This window comes from Pongo pygmaeus, chromosome Y (genome assembly GCF_028885625.2).
Source record: "Pongo pygmaeus isolate AG05252 chromosome Y, NHGRI_mPonPyg2-v2.0_pri, whole genome shotgun sequence".
NCBI classification, from domain to species: domain Eukaryota; kingdom Metazoa; phylum Chordata; class Mammalia; order Primates; family Hominidae; genus Pongo; species Pongo pygmaeus.
In genome coordinates this window covers 4,938,760-4,963,181 of record NC_072397.2, presented here as the reverse complement: position 1 = coordinate 4,963,181, position 24,422 = coordinate 4,938,760, and the positions used below count along the sequence as shown (strand labels likewise).

Here is a 24,422-nt window from a genome sequence, read left to right as displayed (position 1 = left end):
CTTTCACAGATATTTCAAGATTGCTTTCATGTTGCATAGGAGGCAGACATCTGCAGCAGTAAGTGAATTAGTGGATGCTCCATTGTAGCATAAAAACAAATGATAATAATTTGATCTAAAGGTTTAAAACTAAATACAGATAAATTATAAGCCCCTAGAAGGATAATTTTTCTGGAGTTTGATTTTTATTTCTGCTGGATACATTACAACTGCTCAGCAAATAGTTGTTGCCACTTTCAGAGTTCCTAAAGATGATAAGCCTAGGACTGGGGAATTGCATTGACATAAGCCCAATTGTGTGGGGTTCTGAGGTGCGCACATATAAGTAAAACAAAAACCTCACCCCTCTGCCCACAAAAATATTAATAACTCCCGCTTCTGTTTATTTCTTTCTCCGCTTTTCAAATCAACTTACCTATTTAGAATGTCTGTTTAATTATTACAAACATTGGAGCTAATTTAAGGATAAATAAAAGGAGAAACTTTGGCAAACATGAGACAAATCAAGTCCAGTAAAAAAGAAAAAGAAGCTGTGTATTTCTGAAAATCCAGTGACTTGTTTTATCTCACTCTCTTAAAATTATGCCAGCAGGTATGGTTCTTAAAATACTGTGCTTGCTTTAGAAAATGTTCAAAACAAAAATATTCTAGTTACATGTCACAAACCAAACCATTCTATGTTTGGGGCCATGTTTTTGGATATTTTAAACTGTCCTGAGGTATTACATATAAATTGCCGTAAAAGTGTATTATACACTTTGTATAATACAATGACATCTTAAACATTTTGTGTTGGTTTATTGATTCTAATCTATAATTCATGTATTCACCTCAAAATACTTGGAATAACATTTTGGGCAATATTGACAGAGTTGCTATCCTCAGAGAGTTTAATGTTCTCTTAAAGTTAAAAGTCAAAATATTGGTGCATGCTATACAGGACAGGGAGATTATTTCACTAACTGAGCTGATGGCAGTTAGGGACATGGTGCTAAATGATAGGGTCACATAGAAATTCACTTGTACAATTACACCTTTAGATCACGGTGACATGTCAAAATTCAGAAAATAATTCAAAGGTTTTGTCCAGTTAAGATAAAGCACACAGATCCTCAGACATATTTCCACCTGAAATATGGGAGTTCTTTAAGAACTGTGTCTTTAGTCTCTGCACTTTAGGTTTTGCTCCATGTTGATAACAGAGTAAGCTCCCAGTGCAATGGTGTGAATGGATAAAAGAATGAGTGAATATAATGACCATTCTGCTTTCCGCTTCCATCAAGTCATTACTTAATAGCTGATTTGTGAGAGTGAGTTATCTGTTTGACCTGTCTAGTTTCAACATCTTCCTGTCTAATTATGTTCACAGATCAAGTTGGCCGAGAGACCATGTCCTTACATAGGTCATGCCAGATGATGCTTCTGATCCGGTTGTTCTGTTGTGGGCACATGCTTCAGGAAACCACCACACATGATATCGGTTGACAGTAGGATCTATAATGCCAAAACACACAAACAGAAATAATAGGCTGGATGTTACATTCTGTGTAGCCTGGGGTTCTTGAACTTGAGAAAAGGGAGGAAATTAAACTCTACAGGTGACAAATAAATGCACAGATGAGCCAAAGGAGGTGAGATTGTGATTATTTAATAATTATAATAATTAATAATTCTGAATACTTAATCGTTAAGAACAAAGTAAGGGAAAAAAGTAACATACTGCCAAGGGAAAACCTGTGTTGAAGTGCAAGTACTAAGTAGAAAAAAAAATTAGTAAAGTCATAGCAAAATGATTCCAAAATGTCTTGAGAATAACCTAGCCATGGTTTTTACAGTAAGCAAAGCCCTACAATGAAAGGCAACACCTACCAACAGCTCTTGTAATTCCTGTTGTAAAAGAGAATCATCAGAAGTTTCTCAATCCTACATTTTTTTTTTGATAAAGATGAGATACTATTGAATCCACAGAAGAACAAAAACATTGCCTTCACACTTACAGAATTGGCTATCTACATTTATTTCCTGTTATCTATTACCATAAAGAAGTTCTTTTATCAAAAGAACTTGGGACATATGCTTCCCACTCTCCCTTAACAAAGTGCATTGTGGCATTTCTGTATGGCTGATCCCTACTGAAATATGACTTGGTGTTCTCAAACACAGGCCAGCAGACTGACCCTTTGAACACGTTTATTCTCAGGGCAAGAGGCATATTTTCTGTACATTTCTTTACTTTGGACAATAAAGTGGGGGGAAAAAAAAGACAAAATAATGGCAAGCAACTCAATGAATGTGGGAAAGCAGGCCTTGACAGTCTGGGGTTTATTAATCACCCCAGTGCGTCCGAGGGGTGTGAAATGGCACCAAACGGCACCATTTTGCGCTTGATTTAACATCTTGTCCCCAACATCATGCCAAGTGTTTGATGGGGGTTTTCAGGGAGAAAACTATTTAATGAAATTGGGTTGATCTAGTGGGAACTTCGCTTTGAGCACTTCGGAAAAAGAAAAGAACTTTAAATCAGAGAAAGCAAACAGATAGAAAAGTGGGCACTCACGGCATTTAGTTAAAAGGGAAATCACATACTAGAGGTTTTAATTTTTACACAGCAGACATCAAGCTTTTATTTAAAAAAAAAAAAAGAATTATAGGCTATGCACAACGCTGAAGTAAATCACTGAGTGTGTTCATGTTCTTCCATTCAACAGCAGTGAAATAATCACACAGGAGTGGTTGCTGTCCTCCTGAATTTTACATAGTAATGGGGCCAATAATAACAGGGAACAAATACAATACATAGATAAGATAGATATTATGTTAGAAGGTAGTAAGTCTACATATAAATACAGAAGGTGGCTGGGCATGGTGGCTCACGCCTGTAATCCCAGCACTTTGGGAGGCTGAGGCAGGCAGATCATGAGGTCAGGAGTTTGAGACCAGCCTGGCCAACATGGTGAAACCCCCTCTCTACTAAAAATACAAAAATTAGCTGCGTGGTGGCAGGCGCCTGTAATCCCAGCTACTCAGGAGGCTGAGGCCAGAGAATCTCTTGAAACTGGAAGGTGAATGTTTCAGTGAGCCAAGATCATGCCACTGCACTCCAGCCTGGGCAACAAGAGCGAAACTCTGTCCCCCACCCCCCAAAACAAACAAACAAACATACAAAAACGAAGGTAAGGGCAGTAGAGTGGATTGACAAAAAGTGCTGATTTTATATAAGGCAGCTGGCATGTGTTCAATTCTGAGTCAGGACTTGAAGAAAGTGTAGCAGTGGGTAGTGGCACTGCAGAAACCTGTGGGAGGGCATTCTCAGCCAGCCCTGTCCAACAGAACTGGCAGTTGTGATGGAAATGTTCTGTCTGTGGTAAACACTAGTCACTTGTGCCTATAAAGCAGTTCACACGTCCTCTGTTTAACAGAGGAATTAAATTCTTTATTCTGTTTCATTTTAATTAATTTAAATTTAAACAGCTGCAGACGGCCATGGTTACAATATTGGGCAGCTTAAAAGCCCTACCAGCAGGGAATACACAGCACATGTCAAAGTGCTGACATGAGAAGGGAGCATGACGGGTGACTAAGGGTCTTTGGTGAAGAGCAGTCAGGGGACATGGGGTGGCTACATTACAGCAATACGAGGAGGCTTGGCTGCCCTGGGAATCCTCCATATCCTAAAATTCCTTTACATATTTTACAACGCAATTATATTTTCATGGGAGGCAGTATCAAGAGTGACACATGGGGCACTCCTTTTGGGTTCCTTCCCTTTTGTTAGCCCTAAATCTCGCCATGTCTGAGCTCACTGCACTTTCATCTTCTCTCTGTGTCACCTCCATGAATCACTTGATTGATTCCCATGGTTTGAAAAATTTTTCTGCTGACAGCTCCCAAATGTCTGCTTCCACCTGAGCTAGTCCCTTGAAGAGCTGATGCTCCCTCCTTTCTCTCCCATGTGGAGGCTTTCCAGACTCAACTTTGGTGTAGCTACCATGCTGATTTCTGCCAGGCATGGTGGCAGCTGCCTGTAGTCCCAGCTACTCGGGAGGCTGAGGCAGGAGAATCACTTGAACCAGGGAAGTGGATGTTGCAGTGAACTGAGATCGTGCCATTGCACTCCAGCCTGGGCAACAAGAGTAAAACTTTGTCTTAAAAAAATAATAATTAAATAAAATAAATAGCCAAACACTTCCTGAAGGGCTGTAAATGAAAATTCTGTGCTAAATACCCAACTGATCTGGTACCTTAGCTTAATTCCTTCCACAAATAAATGACATTACAAAGAAAGTACTTAAAAAGTATTTTTAAGTGATACTTGTAATATGCTTCAACTATGGTTCAAAAATTAGATGGACCTAATTTTCTTTTCAAATAGATGTAACTCACAGTGTCTGGCACAAATAAAGAGCTCTAAAATTTTTCATTAAATGTGAATTCCTCAGTTTGCAAAAGTCTAATGACCAGGAATGATAGGGTTATTGACATTAGAGCTCTGAGAAAGAGGCAATCCTTGGGTTCTCCAGAATAATAATTGGTGTAATAGGTATTGTAAGTCACAGCACCAGGGAAGGGGGCACACATTTAGAGAGGTGTCACAGAATGCCAATTCCATCAGGGTAGGGATTTCTGTCTGCCTCTTTGCAGTGTTTTAGCATCAGAAATGGTGCATTGAATACAGTAGGTGCTCAATAAAGGTTAGTTGAATGAAGTCCTCTCATGGATCAATGCCTCATACTCTTATCTGTAAAAATGATTTGGTGAAACAGAACTTTCTGATGTTGTAGAACTAAAATAAGAATTTTTGAGTATCACATAGGCATTTCTACTTAAAACAGAAGCATAAAGGTTTCTTCTATGTCTGAGCTAACTTTTCACATTTGTGTTGTAAAAACACGAAGTCTAGAGCCAGAAAACCATCAAGATGCAGTGGCTCATGCCTTCAACCCCAGCATTTTGGGAGGCTGAGGCTGAAGGATCACCTGAGGCCAGCAGTTTGAGACCATCCTGGGCAACATAGCAAGACTGCATCTCTACAAAAAATATATTTTTTAAAAAATTAGCTGGGAAGCCAGGCACTGTGGGTCACGCCTGTAATCCCAGCACTTTGGGAGGCCGAGGTGGGTGGATCACCTGACGTTAGGAGTTCGAGACCAGCCTGACCAACATGGAGAAACCCTGTCTCTACTAAAAATACAAAATTAGCCGAGCGTGGTGGCACATACCTGTAATCCCAGCTACCTGGGAGGCTGAGACAGGAGAATTGCTTGAACCTGTAAGGCAGAGGTTGCAGTGAGCTGAGATTGCAATATTGCACTCCAGCCTGGGCAACAAGACAGAAACTCCAAAAAAAAAAAAAAGAAAAGAAAAAAGAAAATTAGCTGGGCATGGTGGTGCATGTCTGTAATTCCAGCTTCTCGGGAAGCTGAGGCAGGAGGATTGCTTGAGGCCAGGAGTTTGAGGATGCAGTGAGCCATGATCATGCCACTGCACTCCAGTCTGGGTGACAGAGCAAGACCTTGTCTCTATGACAAAAAAAAAAAAAGAAAGAAAGAGAAGGGAAGGGAAAGAGAAGAAGAAAGAGAGAGAGGGAGGGAGGGAAGGAGGGAGGAAGGAAGGAAAGAGAGGGAGGGAGGAAGGAAGGGAAGGAAGGAAGGAAGGAAGGAAGGAAGGAAGGAAGGGAGGAAGGAAGGAAGGAAGGAAGGCCAGCCAGAAAGCTTAAAACAATTGTTTATTCTATTATTACACAGCAAAAATGAACTAATATCAACATAGTAATAAGATTGCTAACAAAATTAGCTAAGTAAAATTGTTTTAAAATAATGTTTGTTCTACAAATGCAATGTTGAAAATATTTATTTTCTCCCAGAGCATTCACTATTATAACCCAACTACTATGTGTATTAAGTAAAGAAAGCTAATATTTGACGTTTAACTCATTTATCTATGAAACTACATGCTACATCCTAATAACTGAAACAGTCTCTGAGAAATTTTGAGGGAAATGAATAGATTTGGGCTTTTAGGTCCCTAACTCCAAGTCCAAAAGCAATATTTTACCCACCAACACTTTTAGGAAATGTGATGTAAAAACCCATTTCTGTTTATAATTGAGTTTTGATTAATGAACAAGATTGTTTTCTTCCCTTATCTGCCAAAAGCAGTAAGTCCTTTTAGGTTTTCAACTCAGTGTGTCCACAATTGGAAATAAATTATCATTCAAAAATATTCGGCTACTTGTCAAGGAGTTTGAAACCACTTTAGATGGGTCTATTGAGTTTCATACAGAGCAGACAATTTCTCATTTTACAGAGTCAGAAAATCCAGAAAATCCAGCCAAAGTGTCCTTTCCCATGACAGAAACTGTACTGATATTCACATTCCATACAGGGCTCCTATGCTAGTAATACTGAGTCCATTTCAAAGGCCTCCTTTCCTACATGTGTGATCATTATGAATAAGAATGTGTTTTATGAGTGTCTGGGGAAACTTTGGTTTGGGATTCTGTAGATCATGTGGTGAGTACATAAAAGGTTTCTGTAAGGAGGAAAAATGTGGAAGAAGTTTGAAACACATACTTTCCTCTTCATTGTTCTTTGGACTTCGAAAAACTTTCTACCACTCCCTTCTATCATGTGTTCAACATCAAGAGCTCTGCTACAATTTATATGTTCATTTGGCTTTCAGATTTAAAATAACAAGGGAAGTGGGAATGGATAAAATTTAAGAAAAAGGACTTTTTGGAAAAATACAAAACTCTAATTAGAGCATAAGCTGTTCTCAGCTCCTAATATTAAGTGAGTGTGTGATCCAATGGAAATCAACTAACATTTGTAGATCCCCTGATAGTATAGTCAGTGGATTGACCACAGCTCGAGTCAAATCTACAATACTGTCACAGAGCTACCTCCTGAGCTATAAGTATGTATTCCTGACTGCCTATGACATTTTCTGACAATCATGCAGTTACCTCAAATTCGACACACCAAAACCAAATTCTCCATATCATGGAGACATATCCCAGGAAACATATAATTCTACTGCTAGCAATCTTTGTTAGTCAAAGTACTGTTAGTCATTCAAGCTAGAAGTCATTCAAGCTAAATGGATCGATTTAGATCCATTTCTCTTTTTCTCTTTAGCCAGGTCTTAATATCCAAGCGGCCATACATCCTGGCTTTCCTGGGAGAGTTACAGTCTATGTCTCTTGGTGGGGAATAAGGTTTACAAATGTCTCCTTTTATTCTCAAATAAATCCCAGTTCAGACAATAAATTATGTGGTCACTTGTGTAATACTCTTACGTAACTCACCAACCTTCCTCCTCCTACTGCTGTCTTTAATTCACGATCTGATTATTTCTTGTCTTCGCTACTGAAATTAACTGACATACTCTCTCTGAACTTTTCCAATCCATTCTCCTTGCACACTTGTTTTGCTAACACCTCCAAGTCCTCCTCAGAACTTCCCCTGCTACTTCACATCCCTCTCCTCCATGTAGAACAAAATCCAGGCTTCCTGGCATAACATATAAGCTTCTCCATCACTCGACATTGATCTGTCTCTCCAGCTTCACACAGTCACTTCCTCACCAATACTTGACATTTCCGATCTTTCTCCAAGCTGCACCTCTTCATTTCCTGGGCCAGAAGTGTTCATCTTCCCTGGCCAAAAGAAGTAATTCAGCCTTTAAAATGTACCTTAAACTTCACTTCCTCTGTGAAAATTCCTCTGCACACAATATCAAAATCTCTCTGCTCTCAACTACTTCAGCTGTTTATCCAGACTGCTATGAAGAATAATGTCTTATTATGTGGCAACTGCCTACCCGCCTAAGCCTCAGAACTGCAAGTTCCTTAAAAGTAGGAAATCTCTCTTATCCATTATTGTATTCCCATCATATGACACACACCCTGGCATAAAGTCAGTAATTTGTGTCCATTTGCAAAAGAAGACAAAACGTAAATGGAAATGCACTCATTGATATCTAAGCTAATTCAAAGGTGGTTTTTGTTGTTGTTGTTGTTGTTGTTGTTTCTTTTGACTGAGTCTCACTCTGTCACACAGGCTGTAGTCAGTGGCATGATCTCGGCTCACTGCAACCTCTGCCTCCCGGGTTCAAGTGATTCTCCTCCCTCGGCCTCCCAAGTAGCTGGGACCACAGGTGCACAACCCATGCCTGGCTAATTTTTGTATTTTTAGTAGAGACGGGGTTTCACCATATTGGCCAGACTGGTCTTGAACTCCTAACCTCATGATTCGCCCATCTCGGCCTCCCAAAGTGCTGGGATTACAGGCGTGAGCCATGGTGCCTGGCCAATTCAAAGTTTTAAAACTTTGCATTTTCAAATGAAAGTTGAACATACCATTTTTGGATGTATTAAAATACTCATCTAAAGGCTTTTATTACTTTTGCAATGTTTACTATATATCTAAAGGTTTAACTTAAAAGAACAACCAGACCTTTCTTCCCTTTCTTTTTTTTTCTATATTTCCTTTGTCACTTCAATTGAAAATGAAAAGATTCTGCCACCAGCTGTCAGACACAGGATTTGTGTAGGAAAATTAAGCTCTATTTGTTTTTACACCCTATTATTTTGGTAAAGGGCTTAGCGTACTCAGTAGAGTCATAAGTATTCTGTTTAGATATTTTTACACAATGTTCCTTTTAAGTTCCAAACTCTTTGGGAGGATCTTCCTAAACAAGGTAAAAGCAAAATGCTAAATTCCATATTTTTGCCATCCTTTTGAAGGGAATCCATACCAAGTGTTTTCAAGAACTTCCTGTCACTTCAAAGAAAGTTTTAGCATGAATATGTAGAGAAGGCATGAGTTGAAATGGCAAGGAGCAGACGCATGGTCTACAAAAAAATCCACGAACAAATCCTGACATGTCACTAAAGATGTAGAATGAATCTCTGTCTCTTGAGTAGGCAGTAACACTGTAACCACAATAGTTTTGACTGGAGGCTACAGTGTCAACTGTTGAAGGCCACTGAACAGAACATTCTCTTTTAGAAATATATTTGACATCAGTTATATCTTTGGAATCAAGGTTTTGGCCAGCCACAAAGAATGTTCTCTGACCAACATGGATATGTACTTATTAGATGATGGCTTAATGTTGGTCTGCAGTAGGTAGCATTCCTGGAGGTTAATGGAGCTCAAAGGCTGGAAATGGGTATGAAGAAAACAGTTTGAACACTGACTGCGAGGCATTTTCATTAGTGAAACAAGTCATTACTGACAAATAGAGGCTAGTTTACCTCCATCACAGGAGCTCATCACTCCCAGCTTCTCCTTTGTGGCCCAGGGTCCAAGTCACTAAACATCAATCAACTCAGCATCACTTTTGGAACCCAAATCAACGTCACTCCTTGCCTTTGGATCTTATCTCTTTATTGTCAAGTCCACAATTTCATGCATTGTAAATTGGTAATACTATGGATTCTAATATTGATTAATAAATATTGACACAATTCTCTGCTTATGGTTTCTTTAAAGATTTCGGTATTTGAGAAAACCACTGATATTCCTCACATTTATTTCTAACTTTGAGTTATTCAAATTAATGCATGTTTATATATGCGTATATGTGTGTATATGTGTATGTATCTATGCCAACAACCATGTTTCCTATTTGTCATGCACTGAAAACATTATTATATGGGAATATTGGTCATATTACTGCTTGCTGATATAGTGCAGTGAAGGTGAATCCCTTTTCTCTGCCAAATTTAATAAGATGCTTAAGTTTTGTAGCACTTGTATTGCAAATTGGACAATTAAATCATGTCTTAAAGCACTGCTCTTTGTTGTTCACAAAGGTGAAAACATTGAAAGTCAGTCCTAAAGCAACATTAAGCCTTACAAGGCTGGGCTCAGAGGCTCTTTACGTCTGTCCTGACATCCTGTCCTCTCTCTGCACTATAAGCAGTGCCGTAAAGAATCCTCACACTGAAACACCTAAGGTGTCTCCTTTGTGTCAGGCACTGGTCCAACCAATCTGGATGTATAATCTCATTTACTCCTCACAACAGACGTAGGAGGTGATCTATAATGTTTCCTCTAGTTCATCATGTTAACAGAATAAAGAAGAAAAATGTATGATCATTTCACTAGATGAAGTAAGAATATTTGATAAAAACCAGTATCCATTAACAACAAAAACTTTGCAAGTAAGAAGATTGTATTAATCTGACCAGGGATGTCTTCAAAAACCTTACACTTGAACATCATGCCTAATATCATTGCTTTTAGTCACCATTGTACTAAAGTCTTTGCCGGTGTTAAGGCAAGGGAAAACTTAAGATGTCAAAGATCTGGAAATGAAAATATAAAATTCTTATTATTTACAGACTAGGTGGTGGTTTTTGTAGAAAAAATGCAAACGCATCATCAGAGAAAATGTTATAATTAACAAGATACTAAAAAATATTGCTGGATTCACAGACAATATATGAATATAAAACATATTTACAATATACCAACAACAAAAATCAGAGAGTAAAAGTGAAGAAAAAGTATGTCATCTGCAATAGGATAAAAATAAATAAATACAAATAACTTGGCATAATCATATTATAAAGTGTCATACTCTCTATCCAATATGTTATTTAACATTATTGAGAGAAAAATGTTAAAAGTAACACACTGTGTTTGTAGATTGGAATAAATTTTTAATATCCGAATTCTTCATGGATGAATTGAAATCTCAATAAATATCTCAGGAGGCCTTTGTGAAAATTGAAAACTAATTCAAACATGTATGTAAAAATGCAAAGGGGCAAGAATAGTTGACAAAATTAGAAAAAGAAGTAAAAACTGTAGGACTATCATTAGAAATATTTATAAATCTACAGTAGTTATGTTAGTAAAGTATTGTCAAAACACTGTAAAAATAGTCCAAATGACTCTATAGAAAGTCCAAAAATTAACTTGCACATATATGCATTAATTAGGGCAAATGATGCACAGTACAGCTTTGAGGAAAATAATCATTTTTAAAATATACAATGAGATAATCGGAGAAGATAAGAAGAAAAAAAAAAAAAAGAACATTGACCCTCTACAACAAAAATCAACTCTGGATAAAAGAGCCTAAGAATAAAACGTGATATGATTTGACTGTGTCCCCACACAAATCTCATCTTGAGTTGTAGTTCTCATAATCCCCATGTGTCATGAGAGAGACCCGATGGGAGGTAATTGAATCATGGGGACAAGGCTTTTCCATGTTGTTCTGGTGATAGTGAGTAAGTCTCATGAGATCTGATGTTTTTATAAAGCGCAGTTCTCCTGCACATGCTCTTTAGCCTACCACCATGCAAGGCGTGGCTTTGCTCCTCCTTTGCTTTCTGCCATGATTCTGAGGTCTCCCAAGCCATATGGAACTGTGAGTCCAATAAACTTCTTTTTGTTTATAAATTGCCCAGTCTCGGGTATTTCTTAATTGCAGTATGAAAATGGACTGACACAAAAGGTGAAACAGTAGACAAGAAGGCAAGAAAGGAAAATATTTTTGTGACCTTTGTATGAAAAAGGATTTCCTAATGAGGACACAGAGAACACTAAACCTAAAGGAAACAAAATGACAAATTGCTCATCTCTAAAATTAAGAACCACTAAGAAAGTTAAAAATTCAAGAGAGGATCAGAGTGGAAGAAAATATTTATTAAACCAACAAATGATTCATATGTACAACATAAAAAACATTTTTGCAGGACATGGTAGCTAAATAGTTGAAAGAGTCCTCCAAATAAGAGAAATCCAATTGCCAGGAAACTTACAAAAAGGTGCTCAACTCCTTGGAGATCAGAAAAATGTAGATTCAAATAACAGTGAGGTATCACTACACACATACCAGAATGGGTGGACTTACAAAGATGGAAAATACCACATGGCAGAGAGGATGTGGAGCACCTGGAACCATCATACCCTGCTGGTGAGAATGTAAACATGTTAACTGACACAACCATCTTGGAAAACTGTTAATGTTTTCTAAAGCTTGTCGTACCCTACAATCTAAGAATCCCACCTCTATGGAAGAATATGCATCAAACAACATGTGGTCACAGGGCATTCACAGCAGTACTATTCTTTTTTTTTTTTTTTTTTTTTTTTTTTTTTTGAGACTGATTCTTGCTCTGTCACCCAGGCTGGAGTGCAGTGGCACGATCTCAGCTCACTGAAAGCTCCGCCTCCTGGGTTCACACTTCATATCATTTTCCTGCCTCAGCTTCCTGAGTAGCTGGGACTAGAGGCACCTGCCACCACGCCCGGCTAGTTTTTTGGGGTTTTTTTGTATTTTTAGTAGAGCGAGGTTTCACTGTGTTAGCCAGGATGGTCTCAATCTATTGACCTTGTGATCCACCTGTCTCGGCCTCCAAAGTGCTGGGATTACAGGCATGGGCCACCATGCCCAGCCAGCAGTAGTATTCTTAATAGCTCCACCTGGGAACAAGTAAATCCACAGCTGTAAAGATACATAGATTGAGGTATATTAGGGACATCCAGGCAGCACTGTAAAATAATGAATTATTGCTTCATGCAAAAAAATGCACTAATTTCTCATAAAATTCTCATGGCAAGAAGACAAATACAAGTATAAATTGTGTGATTCCATTCTGATAAATTTTAAATATTGGCAAAAGAAATCTTGACTTTAAAAGTCACAATGGTAATGGTTACTGTTTACTTTTTTACTTTTTCAATAGCACGCTTTTACATTTTCATTACATTAGATGTTTAAAATTTTAATATTATTAATAAAATAGGTTATATTTTGTTAATATGAATATATTGATACATAATTTTAATCAATCAATACAACTTATCAAATAATTTTCTTATTTAATATTGATTATAAAATTATTAATTATAACATGGACATATAATATTAACATAATCTCAACACAATAAATATTGAATAAACTAATTTTAATTAACATAGGAATAAAATATGTTAATATTAATAATATTATTATTTTAGTTGCAGAATGGATTTCAGTCACTTGAAAGAGAATTCTGGAATAGGAACCACTCCACCACTAATACCACTTATGGCACATGGCCCATCAATAACTTGAATAAAAGAGAATTTCAGAACAAGGAGAATTTGAAAACCTAACTCTTAAAACAATCTATTCTGCTTATGTTTTTAAAAGGCATAAGGGTGAAAAATAAAAAAAAAAAGTTCAATAAATTCTAAAAGTACTACCTCAATAATAGAAAAATAAATATTCTAAGACTAAAAGACACAAACAAAAGGAATTCATCTAAAGATAAATGTTCAAACAAATAAAATCTATCCTAAGGATAAATACATTGAAACCTTAATTAGAAAATAGAAATTCTACAGGAACCAAAATGTTTTATTTTACTGGAACAATGACATGTTATGATATTAAGATATACCCATACAAAGTAGCATTTATAAAATATTATGAAAAATGCATGACAATATAGCAATTCAAATAATGTTACACAGGAATATGTGTGTATGATTTACAGACACACACACACAGTGAAAGACAGATGCATAGAAAATTTCTGAAAGGAAACCTACTACAATGTTGTTTCAGGAAATGACATTTAGCTAATAGGTGAGCTTCTCCTCCTATTTTCTAAATTATTTGTATTATGGATCTGTTATAAAAAATAAGAAATAATTTATAAGCAACTCAAAATAATGCAAAAATAATTTTGCAACTTAAAATAATGAAGATTTTGAGTGTTTTGGATATAAAATCAGCCAATCAGACCTCTGGGAAAGAAATGAAGACAGGCCAATATCCCTGAAATAAAAACATTCAAGTAACTGACTGTTGTGGATTTCAAAATATGAGAATTGTCAACAAATTCAGACTTAAATAGATCATGACATTTAAAAAAATAGTGTCTCAGTGTTTTGTTCAACAACTGTTTGTCTTAGTATCAGTACGTGGCATGATATTTATTTCTTCAGAGTCTCTACATTACTGTGCTGTTTAAAGCAAGTAAGAAATAAGTAAACGATGTTTATGTATCTTCTGTCTTCTTCCAATAGACTTTAACCTGCATTTGGCCATCCTGACAGAAGAGAGCTCTGATTTCCAGAAGGCAAGTGGGTCATTGTCTTTGAAAAGGGGGCTGTGTTTGAATTTCACCTTTTCTAGTTTTTGCAAGCTGTTCTTCTACAACAAAGTACAACATTCTAAGTTACTTGTTACAAATAATTATATAAGCTGATATTAATCCCAGTATACTTCATTTTGTCCTGTTATTTATTCATATTCAGGGTCTGTTTTTTTTTAAAGTAAAAGACAATGTAATTGCTTATTCTTTCATGTTCAAGTTAATGAACCTCCGCTTCAAAATCCACTGGAATACTGAAAGTATATTACATGTAATCCCCAGAATTTAAATTGCTAAGTAATATGCATTCACCAGGCTTGAAAGATGCTCCAACATAAATCATAAGTATAAATAGTATTTTCATTATAGACTTTTTTATAGTTATGAGGAAAATAAAATAATATTTAATACCATGTCATGAAAACAGTAGATAGGTTTTCATGGAAAACCTATATGCAATGTGGAAGTATGAGCATTATACATCAACACTTGGTACAGGGCTCTAAACAGAAATATGATTCAATTTTGTCAAATAACAAAGATCAAATTGCATCTGCTCAGTTGACAATGCCCACTTCAGCTTCAGCACTCAGCAACCAATTTGTGTGCTGTTCAGATTAGTAACAAGACATGCAAATTCTGACAGACATTAAAGTGAAACTTTAAAATATCCAGCAAATGAAATGAAATGCAAAGGCAGCAGTATATCAAGTTGAGCAATGGAGTGTAAGAATCCATTCTTTCATTCACTATATCGTTCTGTCAGCAATTCTGAGCACTTCCCAAGAGCCAGGCATTGAGCTAGGAGTTGCAGAGATAAAGATTTTGTACTTAAGAGGCTCTCAAAATACCACCAGACAAATCTGCTCTAATGATGGTGTGCCGGCAGTGAGCTTGACCAAAGGCCCCTACCCAGTGGAACAGCATCAGTCTGACCAGTCAATTTCTGTTCTTAGAAAAAGTGGCCACAGGTTTTCTGAGGAATTAAGTCATGGCAGTATAACTGCTGCCATATGACATGGTATTTTGTGAAGACACCAGGAAAGATGAGATGAGGGATGTTCACATGTTCATTATTGGTTGCTTTTTAAAAGCATAAAATTGTTTTTCCCTATTGTCCATTTAAAAATGTATTCAACACATTTGTTGCACTGCTAGGACAACATAAAATTGAACAAGAAGGATTTGAAGCCCTGTGTATCTCATATCCAGTGGGAGAAAGAGACATGCTACTACAAATCAAAATACCATTAAATATTTCTTTGAATCAGACATTTCAGTCCATGCTTTCATTCTAACTATAGGAGATTTCTTACAGTATTGTTGTGTAGGGTTATGATATGACTCTAGTTTTCATTTGCTTTTTATTATTCTGTTTTAATTTAGCTGTATCTTTCTCTTTAATGCCATTCCTAATTCCCCAAATCTGCTGGTTTTCTTTGTATCTATACTTCTGATTGCTTTAGCTCGGAATGCACCAGCGCTGTTTGTTTCTTTCAACCTACTTTGTCCTTGTAAACTTCTCAGAAGCTCTCCTTGGTGAACATGTTCCAAAGTAAATCAAAACACACCACTATTTTGTGCTCCTGTATTTTTTCAGTTTTAAGTATTCCTTTTTTCTTTAATTTGTTCCTCATACTCAACCCAGAAGTCTGCTACAAAATGCCTAGCTCAGAAAACACATACATGGTAGCTGCCTAATATGTATTGGATGAAATGAAATGAATAAATCTATGAATTGATGGCTCTTTATACCAAATATATTACCAAATGCTCATTTACCTGGGGCTATTTGGGGTGTTTTATTTATGCCGATACAGTAATCCTTTGACATGAGCTTCAAGCATGTTGCAGGAAGAGCAATAAACCTCACTTTTTTTTTTTTTAACAGAGTCTCACTATGTTGGTGGCTCCTGTGATCCTCCTGCCTGAATGCCTTAAATTGTTAGGAGTCTAGGCACATGCCACTACACCTGACTTTTGACTCCAGGTGTGTTCCTCAGGGGCTTGGTTGGGGTGGTGAATAGTGAAGACTAATTTATATTCATAGAGCCATTCTATAAAATTAAGCAGGGGTCAGTAAACTTTTCCTAAATGGCCAGATAGTAAATATTTTGGTTCTGTGGATCATACAGTACATGTTTTTGGTTTTGCAGATGCATCTCTCTCCCAACTACTCCATTACTGTTCTGCTGCCAAAACAGCCAGAGATTATATGTAAACAATATGTAAACAAATGTGACCCTGTGCCAACAAAATGTCACAGATTATTAAAATCTTATTTTCAAAACTAGGCAGGGCCTGGATTTTGCCTGTGGGCCATACTTTCCAGACCCCTGAGAGAGAGGAATTAGCATACATTAAAGATGAAAAAATCAGCACTCAAAAATACTAAGAATTGTGTCCAGTTTCACATAATTTAAAGTGTGAAGGTTAGATTTAATCCCAGGGCCATCCGATGCCAAAGTTCTGTTTCCATCACCATGTACTGAGTCTTAGAGATTACCCATTTATATGGTTTAATAATTAGAACATGAAAAAATTCCCTAGTCTCAAATTTCTCCCTCACCTACTCCCTGAATTTAGAGGTTGCATACATAGAAATCTGCCTTTTGATGCAAGACTTCTCTGCTTTCTGAATTCCAAATAGCCCTCTGAGAGATAAAAGGGTAAGCTGTATTGATTTTATGCCTATAAACAATGTGTTATTGAAACTCTTCTAATAAAAGCAGTGAGGTTTGCATCCTTGGGCGGGTGAGAGGAAGATAAAAAGATGAGATGGGGAGAACATGCCCAACCTGGGGTAAGACAAGATCAGTCAAGGAAAGCTGTGGACCCCAGAAGATAATCTACATCAACTCAATTTTTCCTGACACTGGCATGCCCAATGAATTGTCTATCCAATGGACCAGACTAAAGGAAAATAAAAATGCGCATTTATTAGATTTGCATTTAGGCTATTTTAGCTTAAAAGGGTCAAATCAATGTGTGGATAACTGAGAATCATTTACTAAGTTGCTACTTTTTGAGAGCCAGTGTAACCGATAACATAGGAAGCTTAGAACTCAGGAAAAGAGATAAGAACCAGCCATAGAAAGCTCATAGTTATCCTAGCCAAAGTCTGTCACTTTCTCGACACCACCATGGAGTTAAGGAATCCTCTTAGTTATACCCAAAGTCTTCATGATATAACTAAGAATCTAAGTTTTCTTTTTCTTTTCTTTTAAGGGTTAGGGTTTCTCTCTGTCTCCCAGGCTGGGTGCAATGGCACCATCATGGCTCATTGTGGCCTTGAACTCCTGGGCTCAAGTGATTTTCCTGCCTCAGCCTTCCAAGTAGCTGGGTCTACAGGCATGTACCACCAAGTCTGGCTTTTTTTTTTTTTTTTTTCTAGAGACACAGTCTCACTATGTTGCCCAGACTGACCTCTGACTCCTGGCCTCAAGCAATCCTCCCATCTTTTCCTCCCAAATTGCTGAGATTGCAGGCATGAGCAACTGTGGGCAGCCAGGATCAGCATTTATGTTCCTAATGATCTGTGATATTGAGAATTCACCAGCAGATAACTAAGATAGATATTACATTTAGATGGATACTAAGTTTATATACTATTTTTAACCTCACTGTATATCTCGTCTTCCTACTTGCTTTATATCCTAGGCAAACTTTAATCTTTAATTATAGATGTAAAAACATATTTCTATATATCTCAAGATTGAACCATCATTGCTTTACTAAAATAATTCAAGAGGAGAAATCCACCAACAATTAGTGTTTCTGACACATGCAAGGGAAAAAACAGAAAAACTACAATGTAAGGAGTATGACCCTGACTTTATAATGTCTCCTCTGCTTTCAGTAATAGGCAAAAATGGAATAACATCATAGCTACTATATTCTGAAAAAGTTAAGACATCTGACTTATACTGTTTGCTAGTCATAGAAATTAAGAAAATCAAATATGTATACAAATTTTCAAACATCCACATTTTGATTAATTTTATAGATCATCAAGAGATTCAGAGTATTTTCTCTCCCATCCATTCTTGTTTTGGAGAGCCAGAAAAAAATTCCAGTACCATGAGGCCACTATAAGATACTTGGAACCTGTCAAACTTGGAAATATTCCTCCTGCCTCCAGAAAAACAAGATACCTTTCCATTAAAGATAGTGTTATATTGTACTTCCTTCAAGGGACTCTTTCATAAAACTGCATTAACATTCAGCCTTTTCTTGCATAATAATGTTTATCATTAAAACACCTAGTAACCTGCAGACCTGGAAAAATATAAGTCAGAAAGCAATTTATATACTGACATTTACTACTCTTCTTCCTATAAAATGTAATTTCCCTTGCTTATATTACAATGTTGTAATTATTCTTTACTTCTAGTTGCTTCATGATGAAATATATAATGTTCTTATAAAAGTAATAGACTAGTGTTTATGAGATTATATATCAACACTGGGATATAAAATGCTGTCACACATTCAACTGTATCCTACATAATCTGTTGTAAAGTCAGTCTCTTCTGTGGAATCACCTGAGACATAAACCATATGTGTTACTATAGGTACTTTGCACTATGGCTTCTTTTTTAAAAAACTTTTATTACTTTTTTGTTTCTATGTAAAAGGAATTACTCCTTAAAATAAAGTGGTCTTTGATAGGTTAGCTATCATATATCTTAATTGGTCAGGTAAGGTATTACCCAGTTTTGAAATATAATTAGCAAAGGACCTTAGCACAGAGAATCAGGCAGTCAAATAGATCGCTTTCATTTAACTGCCTACTTCATTCATTTCACTGCCATAATTCTAGTGTCTCCTCACTTGGCTAAAAATTCCCACTGGCAAAAAGAAGTCCTCTGGAATAGTCAACCAAGTGAAAACACAAACTCTGGGAGGACACAGTTAACATATGCAAATGGCTTACAAATGATGGCCAATCTTGGTTGTTGCAAAATGAGAACAAAATCCATTTCTTTCTCTCTTCTCCTTTAGCATTTATGAACTTAGCAGACAAAATCTTAAGAAAGCTGTGGTGTTAGAGTGTGGCATAGAGCTGGTGGAATGGAAAGACAGTTGCATTCAGCTGAGTTACAATAAATTTACTGAGCTCTTACTATGTTCCTGGAAGATTCAAGAAAGCTGTGGGTCTTGAAAAAATTTGCAGGACCTAGAAACAAACCGAAGTGAATAGGAAGTGGTAAAAGGAAGTCTCCCAAGTTTCTAGTCAATAGCAACCTCAATGGAGACAAGAGATGCATGGGAACCATAGGCTTTGTAAGTGGAAGGAGTGAGTTCAATTTGGAGTATGTTGAGGCTGAGATGCCTGTGTGACATTCAGATACAGTGACTGGCTATAAATATCTGGTATTAGTGGAGAAATCAAGGCTGGAGCTGAGTCATTGGGAAGGGATGATGAGTAGGTAGTAATTCAATTGTCAGAGCAGAAAAGTAGAATCCTGGAGAGCTCCAATGTCCAGAGCTGGATGGAGGCAGGAGATCCTACAAGGAAACTGAGAAGAGGTACAAGAAAAGTAAAACATCTCGGAGTCAAATATACAAAGGTCAGGATGTAGCAATGGAGAAAGCGTAATAAAATGAAGACAAACTCAACAGGAAGGGTCAATACAATTAGAATGGAAAACATCCACCAGATTTAGAAATTAGTAGGGGCAGATTTGGTGGAAAGTGACATTGAAAAATAGATTGCAGAAACTTGAGAAAAACATATAGGAAGGGGAAAGATAAGATAGTAGCTAGAATGAAACCAGCAAGAAGGAAAGGTTTGCTTTAGAACTGGAAGCTGAGCAGATCAAGCCAGTGCAGAGGAATTGATTGAGGCTGTGGGCAAATGAGGAAATAACTAATTAACTTGGTTTAAAGAATATTTTTGTTGCCGTGTTTATATGCCAGGGATTATGATGGATGTCATGACCACATATATAGATAATCTGCGGTCTCTGACATAGATGAGATTTGACTTCAGTGGATGCAGGTATCTAAGCTCAGAAGGAATGGGTCTAGAAACTACATGGTGAAGTCCACCACATGCAGAAGGAAGGATGCCTCCACCTTAGAATACAGAAGACAGGAGAAGACAAACATGGACATGAAGATAGATATGTTTATATTTACGGGGAACTGCATGGCTTACTGAGAGGAAGGGATTTAGACTGGACTGTGCACTCCACATAATAGATATGTTTATATTTATGGGGAACTACATGGCTTATTGAGAGGAAGGGATTTAGACTAGACTGTGCACTCTATGTGCAATGTGGCTTAAAGGAGAGAAAAAGGTTTATAATCATACTTGACAGGGTAGAAGAAGGAGCTAATTAAAGAAGATCTCCCCAAGTTAACAGGGTGTGTGGGGATGCCCCAGGAAGAGTGAAAAAACTATTAATATGATACAGAGATCCAGAGTTCCATAAAAGTTTTGTCTGTGAGCTGGACCATGACCAGGCTCTAGACAATGTAACCTCAACAAAGACAAGCTGAGGTTGGACTTCTTTTCTCCTTGCTCTTGGTTCTGGAAATAAGCAGATATGAGGTTATGGGAATTTGCAATCCCGTTTCAGTTTCTAATGGGGAAAGAATGTTGTTTATTGGAAGAACCAGGAGGCTAAAAAGCATACAATAGTTGGAATTCCCACCACCAGTAGAAAAAGACAGCGCTTACATTAAGCTGGAATTTAAAGAATTTTTGCTAAGAAGGGGATTGAGAAGGAATATTGAATAATTTAGTGAAGGATTAAGTTTTGGGGAAAGTGAGAAGTGAAGATAACTGGGTAACTGTCTTGAAAATGGCATTCCAAAAAGAGAGAGGTCAATCATCAGATTGATATTTTCTAAAAATTACTTTGCTCTCTAAAGAATGGATATTTAAGAAAGAACAGAAACATAAATACTAATTAGGAGACTATTTTAATTTACAGGAAAGAGAGGACAATAGACTGAACAAGGGAAATGATTGGACAGCTCCTGCATAGAATTTAAAATTAGAGAAAATAGGACTTCCTGAAGAATTGGGTTTCTGGAGAGAAACAACTCAGAGAATAATGAAGAATGACTTCTGAATGTTCGACTTGAGCAAAAGGGTGAATCTTGGTGCCATTTGTTGATACAGGAGAGCCCAGGGGAGGAACAGGTATGGGTGAAAATCCAGAGCTCATGCATGAACATTTTATTTGAAATATCTGCCATCAAAGTGGAGATGTTGAGTGGGTGTCTGAAGGTAGGTCTCTGGAGTTCAAAGAGTGGTCAGGGTGAGAGGGCAGGGAGTCATTAGATGGTGCAATTCTCTGCAATTCTCTGCAATTCAGAGCTGAATGACAGCTGAAGAGGAGAGACTGGCTGCCCATCCACCTTCATTCTTTCCTCATGCTGACTTCTCTGCCCATGCAATGTGCTTCTCTAACTCTCACTCATCCATGCTGATGCATTGTGTGGAATGTTGTCTATTCCTTGTGAGCCCACTGGTTGCTCACTCTTCAGGACTTCATGAAGGATGATGTGACACTCATTCTCCACACAGTGGTCATTTCTGCTTCCACTGTTTCCTGTAGTTCTGTCTGTATGCAACACACAGATCTTTGTTATTATTTTACACATTTATCTCTCAAATTCAACATCAGGCACTTTTAAGGTGGTGCCAAAACATATCATAGTGCTGGGAATAATGTATATGTTTCTATACATGTGTATGTGTACATTTGTATAGGTATTTGGGTATTCAGGTGTATTTGTAGACATGTGTATGTATGCATATATATATGTGTACATATATAATACACCTATGTACACACTATATTTATAGAAAATTATGGAACATATATGCCATACTATATATATAGTCTATATAGTGTATTAGAGCATACAGTGTGTACATATGTGTAATATAGTAGTATTCCTAGCATTAGACACACTGATGTCATAATTCACAGATCCACAATTTCAATGTGATGAGCAGATGGATGACTGGATTAAAAATGAATGATGTTACTAAATACACAAATATTTCCATGAGAACTTTTAGGTAAAAGCTATATTGTACCAAGACTCACATAAAAATTGACCATTTCAAATCCACTTAATCTCCAAAGAGACTATTTCTCAAACAGATAGAAATCTTTGGTTCTGGACCATTTTTGGAAGCATTATTTCAAATAAACCTGCCTATTTGGATACTATATTTTACCAGTGGTGGAAGGTAATTATAAGCAAACCCTGTGCCTCACGCTGTAGGGCCATCACTGCCTTTCCTAAATTCAGACAAATGTTTAACACGTTCTCTTCCCCTTCTGAATGAGGCCCACTACCCTGATCAAGGCTACAATGACAGGGTACTGCAGCCTAAAAATAATCAACATCAAAGGAGCCCCTGAGACAAATGCCTCCTCCCTCCTACTCTCATTTAATTTGTCCTGGTTCCCCAAAACCTTCTCAGGGCCTCTACATGGCAGTTCTAACCAGTATCCACATCAAGCCAAAAGCATCAAAAAACTTATTCTCTGACTTAGGTATGAGTGTCATGTAAGACTCTTCTCTTGTTTTGCTTAGTTCCCAGCAAACATACTAACATAATAGGTATGAAAAAAAGAAACAAGGAAAAGAAATATGGGAATGATTTAGTAACTTCACTCAATGGAATATTAGATAACATTCCAAGCACAATTTGACCAGTGTAGTATTAAGAAAAACAGGCATGCCACATGTTTTGTGGCCCCCTCTCCATACCTATATATACACACACACACTATTCCCAGTACTATGATGTATTTTAGTCTCTGGCTTTAAAGTATCCAATTTTAATTTGGGAGGTAAATATGTAAAATAATTGCACAAAGATAAGTGTATTGTGTACATAACTACAGAAACAGTGGAAGCAGAAATAACATCAATTTGTAACACTTTAACTGTACACATTCTCCTTAAAAACAAGTATGTATATGTACAAGTCATGTAAACATAAAAAGTCAATCTGTTAGAATGAGACATCATAAGTTTTCTTAAATTTCCATTAAACAGCAAAACTGCACCTACAATAGAAAAAAAACCATAAGAAATAATTCAAAAGTCAAACCGTTTTGTATGTTGTAGTTTAAATGCTATAGTCACATGCATGTGTGTAAGCAGATTTGCCATACAATTATTCCAAATCAAAAACTCACTCTCCCTCCATTATGCCCTGATATAATATTGTGCCTGTTAGGTCATGATCAGCTTAAACTACATAACACAGTCACTTACTATTGTTGGCTGCATGTGAGGATGTGAAGGGACACCTTTGCACTCTTCAGCTGTGTCTGTCCCCAGTATGTTATGGCCTGCAATTCCACAATGTAGTCACAGTCTGGCTGAAGTTTCTCCAGGAGCACAGAATTTTGAAACTAGAAATTAAGAGAATATACCCAAACTGTATTACAAACCTTCCACATCTCTCATCTTCATTGCAAAATCTCATGTGTCATTATGAAGCATACCAATTTCTGATTTATCTTTTACTAACTTTTCTTTATGTTTGGAATGTGAAAATCCAATTTTACTGCTGATCAAAATAACCTCAGGCCAGGTGTGGTGGCTCACTACTGCAATCCCAGCATTTTGGGTGCCGTCGCAGGAGGATCACTTGAGCCCAGGAATTTGAGACCAGCCTGGGCAACACAGCAAGACACTGTTTCTACAAAAAAAATTAGCTGGGTACACTTAGCTGCGCATGGTGATGTGCATCTGTAGTTTCAGCTACTTAGGAGGTTGAGGCAAGAAGGCTGTTTAAGCCCAAGGAGGTTGAGGCTGCAGTGAGCTGTGATTACACTACTGTACTCCAGCCTGGACAATAGGATGAGATCCTTTCTCAAAAAATAGAATAAAATAAAAAATAAAAATAAACTTCATGGAACAGTCAAATGTGTTTTGAAAGCAACTATTCCATCCTCTGAGTTAGTATTGAAATGAGTCATTTTGAGCCCTCTCCTCTCTGAAACATCACTTCTCGAAGAAAAGAGAGCTCTTTAGAATAAAGTAACAGAGGTTTTTGTTGCCACATACCTGGAAAAATTATGAATTAGCATTAATTGTAATTCTTTGATATCTGTTTTGGATTTACTAAGAGCAAATTTCCACCAAAAGCTGTAACAAAAAAAAAATCAACCTGAAAAAATCCTTCAAGATTTTCTTTCATAATGTATTGGGCAGGGGCCTGGATGGTGGGACCTATAAGCATTTTATCATGTCACTTTTTGTTCTAGATTCCTAAGTGATTTCCCCAATTTCACCTCTTTCAGCTCATGAGATAAATGTGCA

At 37.0% G+C, this 24,422-nt stretch overlaps 1 pseudogene; it reads right to left on the bottom strand.

Annotated features, from left to right (window-relative positions):
- Positions 1 to 24,422, bottom strand: part of LOC129025955 (anosmin-1-like) — a 184,445-nt pseudogene that overhangs the window by 5,326 nt on the left and 154,697 nt on the right.